Here is a 7,848-nt window from a genome sequence, read left to right on the forward strand (position 1 = left end):
ACCTCCAGGAAGCAGAGAGCAAGTGCTCTCCCCAGGGCTCAGCAGGCCAGCTCTCATCTCTCTCTTTTGCCTCCCTTGCCCTCACAAGCACATCCCCCCTAGCAGGTGCCTGCTGCTGCTCTAAGGGCTTTCATGGGAAAGGTTTCCTCAAGATAACTTCCCCAGCCATCTGCTACTGCTGACCTATCAGGTCATTTTGAGACAGACATCACTTCAGCATAACTTCCCCAGCCATGACACAAATGCTGACCTCTCAGCTGCTCTGGCAGAAGTGAGCTCCAAAGCACATAGCCCAGACATGGTCCTGCTGCTGCCTCATTAGTACAAGTGACCTCGTCATCAAGAGTGGGGGCATGTGCCCCCTGCCTGCCTGTCAGCTACTGCCAAAGAACTGATCTGACACTGGTGTTTTTTTGGCATAGCTTTCACAGAGAGTTGTGACCTCCCTGCCCACACCCCAACCACATGCCCATTGCCAGCTGCAGCCTCTCCTGCCTTCTCCACTGTTGAGCCAGCTCCTGAACAGCCTCCACAACTCCCCTTGTGGCCTCACAATGCTCATAGTGCAGCAAAACACCCTTTAGATACCAGTTACTGAAAAAAAAAATCTTCTGCCTATGCCCTTTAGATCCCCGCAGCAGCTACAGGATGCCTCAGCTCCAGGACACAGGACTCCTTTCCTGCTAGAGTCCCATACCAAAGGGGGACCCACTCCCTGGGAAACCTGACCATATATTTCCCCCCAACTTCCACAAGGGGATGGGGCCAGCCCCACAGGAGCCTTGGGGCTCAGGGCAGCCCCAGCTACAGGACCCAGCTGCCACGTTGTCTCCTGAGCCAGATGAGACCCTCAGGCAGGGCTCTTGTGGCAGACCCCACCTTTTCCAGCCACCTCAACAACCCAGGATCCACAGGCATTTTTGCTGTTAATAATCTCTCTCCAACACCTTGGGAAGGAGCTCCCGAAGCCCTCGCACTTGGTGGAGAGCCCCAGGAGCACCAGGAAGAACGAATTGTGGTCTGGTCTGGTGGTCTGGGTCGTCCATCTCGTTTGCCCCCTTGCCCTTTGCTCACCTGTCCAACTGCCGAAAAAGGATGCTCCTCCTGTCTTGTCATCCAAAACTACTCTCCAATGTTCCCCTGCTTCTCTACCTGTCAACAAGTGGCCCAAAATGGCCCTGCTGCCTCCTGTGCCCACTCCTCACCCTGGACCAGCTCCAAAGGGCAGCAGCGGGGAGCACATGAGCAGTGCCCAGCAACACCCAGACCTTGCAGGGAAGTGAGGGCACTGCTGTATGACTGAGGAGACCTCCTTGTCCTCGGCTTGTGTCATCAGGGGCCTCAGTCAGTCACTGCCATGGAGATGGCACAGCCAGCAGGAGAGCTCAGAGATTTCCCCTCATGTCCTAGAGTAGTYACTGCTCCTCAGACCAGTTATGAATGTCTCCAGACAGTGCCAAAGGCTCTGAAATCTCTCAAATCAGGTACTGGAGAGGTCACATCTGTGGCTCTTCACTGACAAGTGTCTGCACAGGGGAAACTTGTGCAATTTCCTGGGGCATGGGGGTCCGTTTGGGGTTTGACAAGTTTCAAAGACAGGATCAAAATCATGTATTTCTGCCATGGGTCGCTCTTTCTGCAGAAGCAGAGTATAGGCTAGTACGGAACAGCAGGCAGCCTTCTTCCATTAGGCACCAAAGCAGGCYCTTTGGTTTTAGGAGTCCTCAGCTGGGCCTGAGGAGCTCAAATTAGAGATGATACTTCAGAAAAGAGCAAACATGCCCTTAACATATATACTCCAGAAAGCTTTCTTCAGGACCCTGGTGCTTGCTGTGCTCCAAAGCCATGGATGAGGCCAGGTACCCAACCTAGGGAAGATTTCCCATTTCCCATTAGTTTTGGCCAGATTTCCTTCTGCCTGAGCCTGGGGAAGTGTTCTTCATCTCCTGACCACAGCTCGTCCTTGGGCTTTTCRGTATCACTTCAGGACRGTGCATCTCCCCTGGGTACAGTCTCTGCCACTCTAGACTCCCCCAAGCATCCTGGCTCTCTTGAGGGACTGTACAGCCCTGGCTCCCTGGATCKCCCACATTTTTGACTCTGAGCTTCTTAGGACATACCCACATGCTGCAGTGTTGCCGCCCAGGCTCCAGGGCAGAGCCTGTAAGGCAGTGCAGTGCTTCAAGACCTGCATTTTGGCTCATTCAGAAATCTGGGAGGTGACCTGTTCCCACCTCTGCAGCTGCTGGAGTTTGGGAATGTCCCTACAACCAACCTTCCTACTCCTCYTTGTCTCGGCACAGACTTTTGTACAGCAGCACTGYCCTKTCAGGGATCCCTAAGAGCAGCACAAGCCCCAGCATGACTCAGGACCCCCAGGAGCTGCATGGCTCTCTCTTCTGTTTCCATATGCCCTGATTAAAAAGATATTTTCTAACATCACCTTTACAGCACATCAGCTGGACGTTGTAACTTTCCATTGTTTCCAGTTTTCCTCCTCCCGTTACTCTTGGTTCATTCAGATATGAAGCTACTGATTTGCACTTCAGGAGTTTCAAGCTTGCTCCAAGTTTTACTAGCCTGTCCCTTTAGCCAAGTCCTTAATTGTGTTTCTAGCTACCATTTCCTTTCTATCCCCAAAATTTCTAGTAAAGCTCTCCTTGTGGRAAGTGGACCTCATTGGAGGCAGCTCAGACTTAGCATACTGTGGAGGGGTGTAATTACTTTTTATGAAAATATAACACGCTTTATTTTTTGTTTGTTTACAATCCCAAAAAAAAGGAAAAGAAAAGAAAAACTCCAGACCACTGTGTCTATTTGTAGCTAGTTGTCTAAGGAAAGCAGGTGGGAATTGAGGCATATGAGCTGTACAAATCACTTACAGTCTTTAGTGAAAGCAGTTTAGCTTTAGCAAGCGTGATGGAAGTCCCAGGTGGCTGATGAGAGCAATGGCAGAGTTGAGGAGATGAAGACTGTGAACAATGCCTGACCCCTGGGACACTGCTTTTCCTGTATGTCCTGACTTCACTGAGGGACACTGTGGATCAATATCACCTGCAGAATGCTCCTGCCACTTACCCTGTAAGTGGRAAATAATAATAATAAAAATAAAATTTAGAAGCAGAAATAATTTCATATTATGAAGATCTCTGACTTTCAGCTACACTTCTGAAACCTCTGCAATTAGCCTTACAAGACTTGAAGAAGACTATGAGGAGAGATGAGATTCATCGGGAAGTTTTTCATTTTAATGAGCCCCATGGTGTATTTGGTGAGGAGTCCACCAGCCTCAGCTACTGAGAGGAGACTGAACAAAACTTTCAAGAAGTCAAAGTCAGAAGGGGAGCCAAAAGTTACACACAGTATTAATGGATCCCACTGAGGGCCGTTAGCAAGAAAGACTCCCCAGGGACTGATTAGAGCAGAAAGTTGGAAGCACTGATTACAGGTAGGYGAAGGCAACGTGCAGGTGACTCTGATGCTGAATCTCCCCTTGATGTGTTTTATCAAGCAAAATGGCCGATCGCAGACACCCAGCTCCTGAGAAGGGAGATCCTTTCCCCGATATGTTGCCCAGGGGTGCTCCTGGGGGCAGTGTGCAGGTGGTGGTGTGCAAGCTCAAGTGTAAGACCATGACACAACACCTCCTGGGGTCTCCTGGAGGGAAGGGGACAGTGAGGTCATGAAGTCTCCTGGTAGGCCTYARTGACAGAGACAGCAGCCATCGAACAAAGACCTCTGCTCTTTCAGGCTCTTCAGCATGCCAGTGCCCTCCACTGTCAGTAGACACTCAAGAGGCTTCCCCACCTTGCTCCCACCTTGGGATCTCCCTCCTGTTACTGATGTCTCTCCATCCTCACTGGCTGTTCCTCAAAACAGAGAACAAGGGGCTGATCACAGACTCCCTCTGGGTGACCAGTAGCACCACAGCACTGCTCTTTGAGTGACACTGAATCCTGTTAATGTCTGCTTTGATCCTCCCAAGCTGCAGATCGCGACTTTTTCCCTTTCTTGTGCTTCTTCTCACTACCAAAAAAAGTGCCTGGGAGACCCATTCAGGGACACACTACTCCAGCTATTGTCAACCCAGGGCTGAGCTGTGGGGGAATAACAGCTCCCCTTGTGTGGGTGGCCACACTCCTCCTCATGCAGCCTGTAGTCACTTGGCCTTATTTGCAATGACTGTGCCTCWCTACCTCATGTAGCATTTCTCATAACACCCAGGCCCTTCCCTTCAGGGGCACTTTCCAGCTGATAAGGTCCCAACTTGCCCTGAAGCATGGAGTTATCCTGCCCCAGGTGCAGGACTTTTCCATTCTCCTTATAAAACTTCACAAGGTTTCTGTTGGCTGAATCCCCAATTTTCTCAAGGTCCTCCAGACTGAAACTCTCTTGTGTCACCTGTTAATGTGTTTGTGCAGATGGCTCACACGGACTTGTGGTGCTTCTAAGAAGAGAACAGCAAGTGCAATTGGAGCACAGCACAAAGTTAAAAATAGGAGRTTCTAGTGTAATGTAATTCCTGYYTGAAATAGGACTTACAGTACAATAATCTCAGAAATACCAGATGGGGGTACAAAGCAAGCAAAAACAGGGCCAACGGGGAAAGAATGCACACAGATGGGATGTTTGTATGAGAAGGTATTGCCTCTTGTCTTCYTGGCATAAAGAGCCTTGTGTCATATTCATGAGGGCCTCCTCAGAGATGCTGGAAAGCTGCTATTAGGTCCCTCCAAAGCCATCTCTTCTCCAGGCTGAACAAGTCCTGATCACTCACAAAGCTAGTACTCCAGCTCTGCGACCATGTTAGAGACCGTCTGCTGAACTTGCTCCTGCTTGTCAACTTCGTTCTCATATTGGGGAGCCCAAAACAGGATGTAGTAGCGTTCATTTGGTCTAAAGAGTGGATAGTGGTGGGGCATCAGTTCCATCAATCTCCTGTCTGTGCTACTGTTCACACACCCCAGGATGCAATCAGCCTTCCATGCTGCGTGTGCACATGGCTGTCTCATATTTTGCCTTCTGCCCACCAAGACACACAGGTCCTTCTCAGCAGAGCTGCTCCATGACAGTCGAGGCCTTGGCCTGTGTCTTTGCAGGGCATTGGTCTGTCCCAGATGCAAGAATATGGCATTTGTCTGTGCTGACTTTCAGGAGATTCCCGGCAGCCCATTCCTCCAACCTGTCCAGGGCCCTCTCAGTGGCAGCCCTCAGCCACAAGGATGGGGCCTCTCACCCACTTTGGAGTCATCTAGCAATGTGATGACTGTTACGTCCTGCAGGCCACTCCTCAAAGTGTTAAACAGGACAGGTCCCAGGAAAGACCCTGTGCTGCTCCCTTTCTCTCAGGCCTGCAGGCAAAGAATTACTGTATTCAAAACAGCCCTCTGAGCCCAATCCTCTAACCAGTTTTCAGCCTTCTGGTTGCTAACCCATGCAGTCCTTAATGTCTGAGCTTCTATATAAATATGTTGAGGGAGACAGTGTAAAAAGCCTTGTTAAAGACACAGAATCACAGAATGGATAAGGATGGAAGAGACCTCTGGAGACGATCTAGTCCAACCCCCCTGCTCAGCGGGGTCACCTACAGCATCTTAGACAGGGTTGCATCCAGGCAGGCCTTGAGTATTTCCAAAGAAGGACACTCCACAACCTCTCTGGGCAACCTGTTGCAGTGCTCTGTCACTCTCACAGGGAAGAAATTCCCCCTCACATTCAGGCAGAACTTCCTGTGGTTCAATTTTTGCCCATTGCCTCTTGTCCTATCACATGGGACAACTGAAAAGAGTTTGTCCCCATCCCCTTGGCACCCTCCCTTCARGTACTTGTACACATTGATAAGATCCYCYCTCAGTCTTCTCTGGGCTAAACAGGCCCAGCTCTCGCAGCCTTTCCTCATAGGGCAGATGCTCCAGCCCTCTGATCATCCTCATAACCCTGTGCTGGACTCTGTTGTACTGTGCTGCCAAGAACTGGAYGCAGTACTCCAGGTGTGACCTCTCAAGAGCTCAGCAGAGCAGGATGATCACCTCCCTCGACCTGCTGGCAACACTATTCCCAATGTACCTCAGGAGACCAATGGCCTTCTTGGCCACAAGGGCACAATGTTGACTCGTGGTCAACTTSTTGTCTGCCAGGACCCCCTGGCAGGGGGTCCTTCTCTGCAGAGCTGCTTTCCAGCAGGTCAGCCCCCAGCTTGTACTTGTGCATGGGGTTATTCCTCCCCAGGTGCAGGACACTGCACTTGCCCTTGTTGACCTTTAGGAGGTTCCTCTCTGTCCAGCTCTCCAGCCTGTCCAGGTCTCTCTGAATGGCAGCACAGCCCTCAGGTGTGTCAGCCACTCCTCCCAGCTTGGTATCATCAGCAAACTTACTGAGGAGGCATTCCTTCCCTTCATCCAGGTCATTGATGAATAAGTTGAACAGGATGGGACTCAGCCCTGGGGGAACTCCACTAGCTACAGTCCTCCAACTAGACTCTGCACCACTGATGAAAACCCTCTGAGCTCTGCCTTTCAGCCAGTTCTCAATCCACCTCTAATGGATATTATTGGAGATAGTATGGAAAGCCTTGCTGAAGTTAAGGGAGATGACATCCACTGCTCTCCCTTCATCTACCCAACCAGTCATTCCATCATGGAAGGCTATCAGATCGGTTAAGCAGGATTTCCCCTTGGTGAATCCATGTGGACTCCTCCTGATCACCTTCTTTTCCTCTATATGCTTGAGATGACATCCAGAATGWGTTGTTCCATCACCTTTCCATGGTGATGGACTAGCTTATATTCCTCCCAAGTGATCTGTCCCCTCTTCCACATTCTGTGTTCTTTATTCTTCTCTCTGAGTTTTGCCAGGAGCCGCTTGTTCATCCATGAATGTCTCTTGCTCCTTTGCTGGACTTTTTTCTCCTTGGGATGCACTGCTCCTGAGCTTGAAGGAAGTGATGCTTGAATACTAGCCAGCTTTCGTTCACCTGTGTATCCTCGACATCCTTTGCAAGAGTCAATCCTAGAGGCACTCTGGCTTTCCTAACCACTTCCCAGCTTCCCTGGACAATATTTCTGAATTCCTCCTTGGCAGCCTCTCCATGCTTCCCATTCCCTCCTGTTGCTCAGTCCTGAGATCCCTGTTTAGCCACTCTGACTCCTAAGACATCTGCTTGTTCTCCTGGGTATCAGTACGGGCCTCTCTTGAGCTTGGAGGATGCTGTCCTTAATGACCTTTGAGGCCCTACTTTTGCTAGAATCCTTGCCCCTTTCAGCCGTGAGCCCGTATTTCCCTTTTTATTCCTTTACTGTCACTTTACACAGTAGCAGCTCTCCTTCTTGTCCTTTGCATCCCCTGCAAACATCTCTTTCCCTGAAGAGCTTTGGCTTTCTTAACACCACCCCTACTTTGCTGGACAGTATTTCTGAATTCCTCCTTTGCAGCCTCTCCCTTCCTCCCCTTTCCATATGCTGCCTTATGTCCTGGAGCTCATGTGTGAGTTCTCTGTTCAGCCAAGGTGGGGTCCAGAGATATCCAGAATTTCACAAACTGTTTGCTGTGGAGTATTCTTGCGCTTGACTAGTGTGTTCCTAAATTACTTGCCAGCTTTCCTGAATTCCTCTGCCCTCCAGAGGTGCCTGCCTTGGTCCATCCCAGGGAAGGGCTCCCTACATCCAAGCTACCCCTTCACACAGAGGACATCCCCTGCCTCATCTTCCCTGGTGCTCCCTCCTGTAGAACTTGTGTCTGCCATTGAAGGACTCCAGCAACACAAGTGGTGTCGCCACATCTCAGTGATTTCCACCACGTGGCAGTCCTGTGACAGCTGGTCCATCTGCATTTGCTCCTGCCTGCACCCCA

Source organism: Rhea americana, unplaced genomic scaffold, assembly GCF_003343005.1.
Source record: "Rhea americana isolate MKP2758 unplaced genomic scaffold, rheAme1 scaffold_819, whole genome shotgun sequence".
Lineage (NCBI taxonomy): Eukaryota > Metazoa > Chordata > Aves > Rheiformes > Rheidae > Rhea > Rhea americana.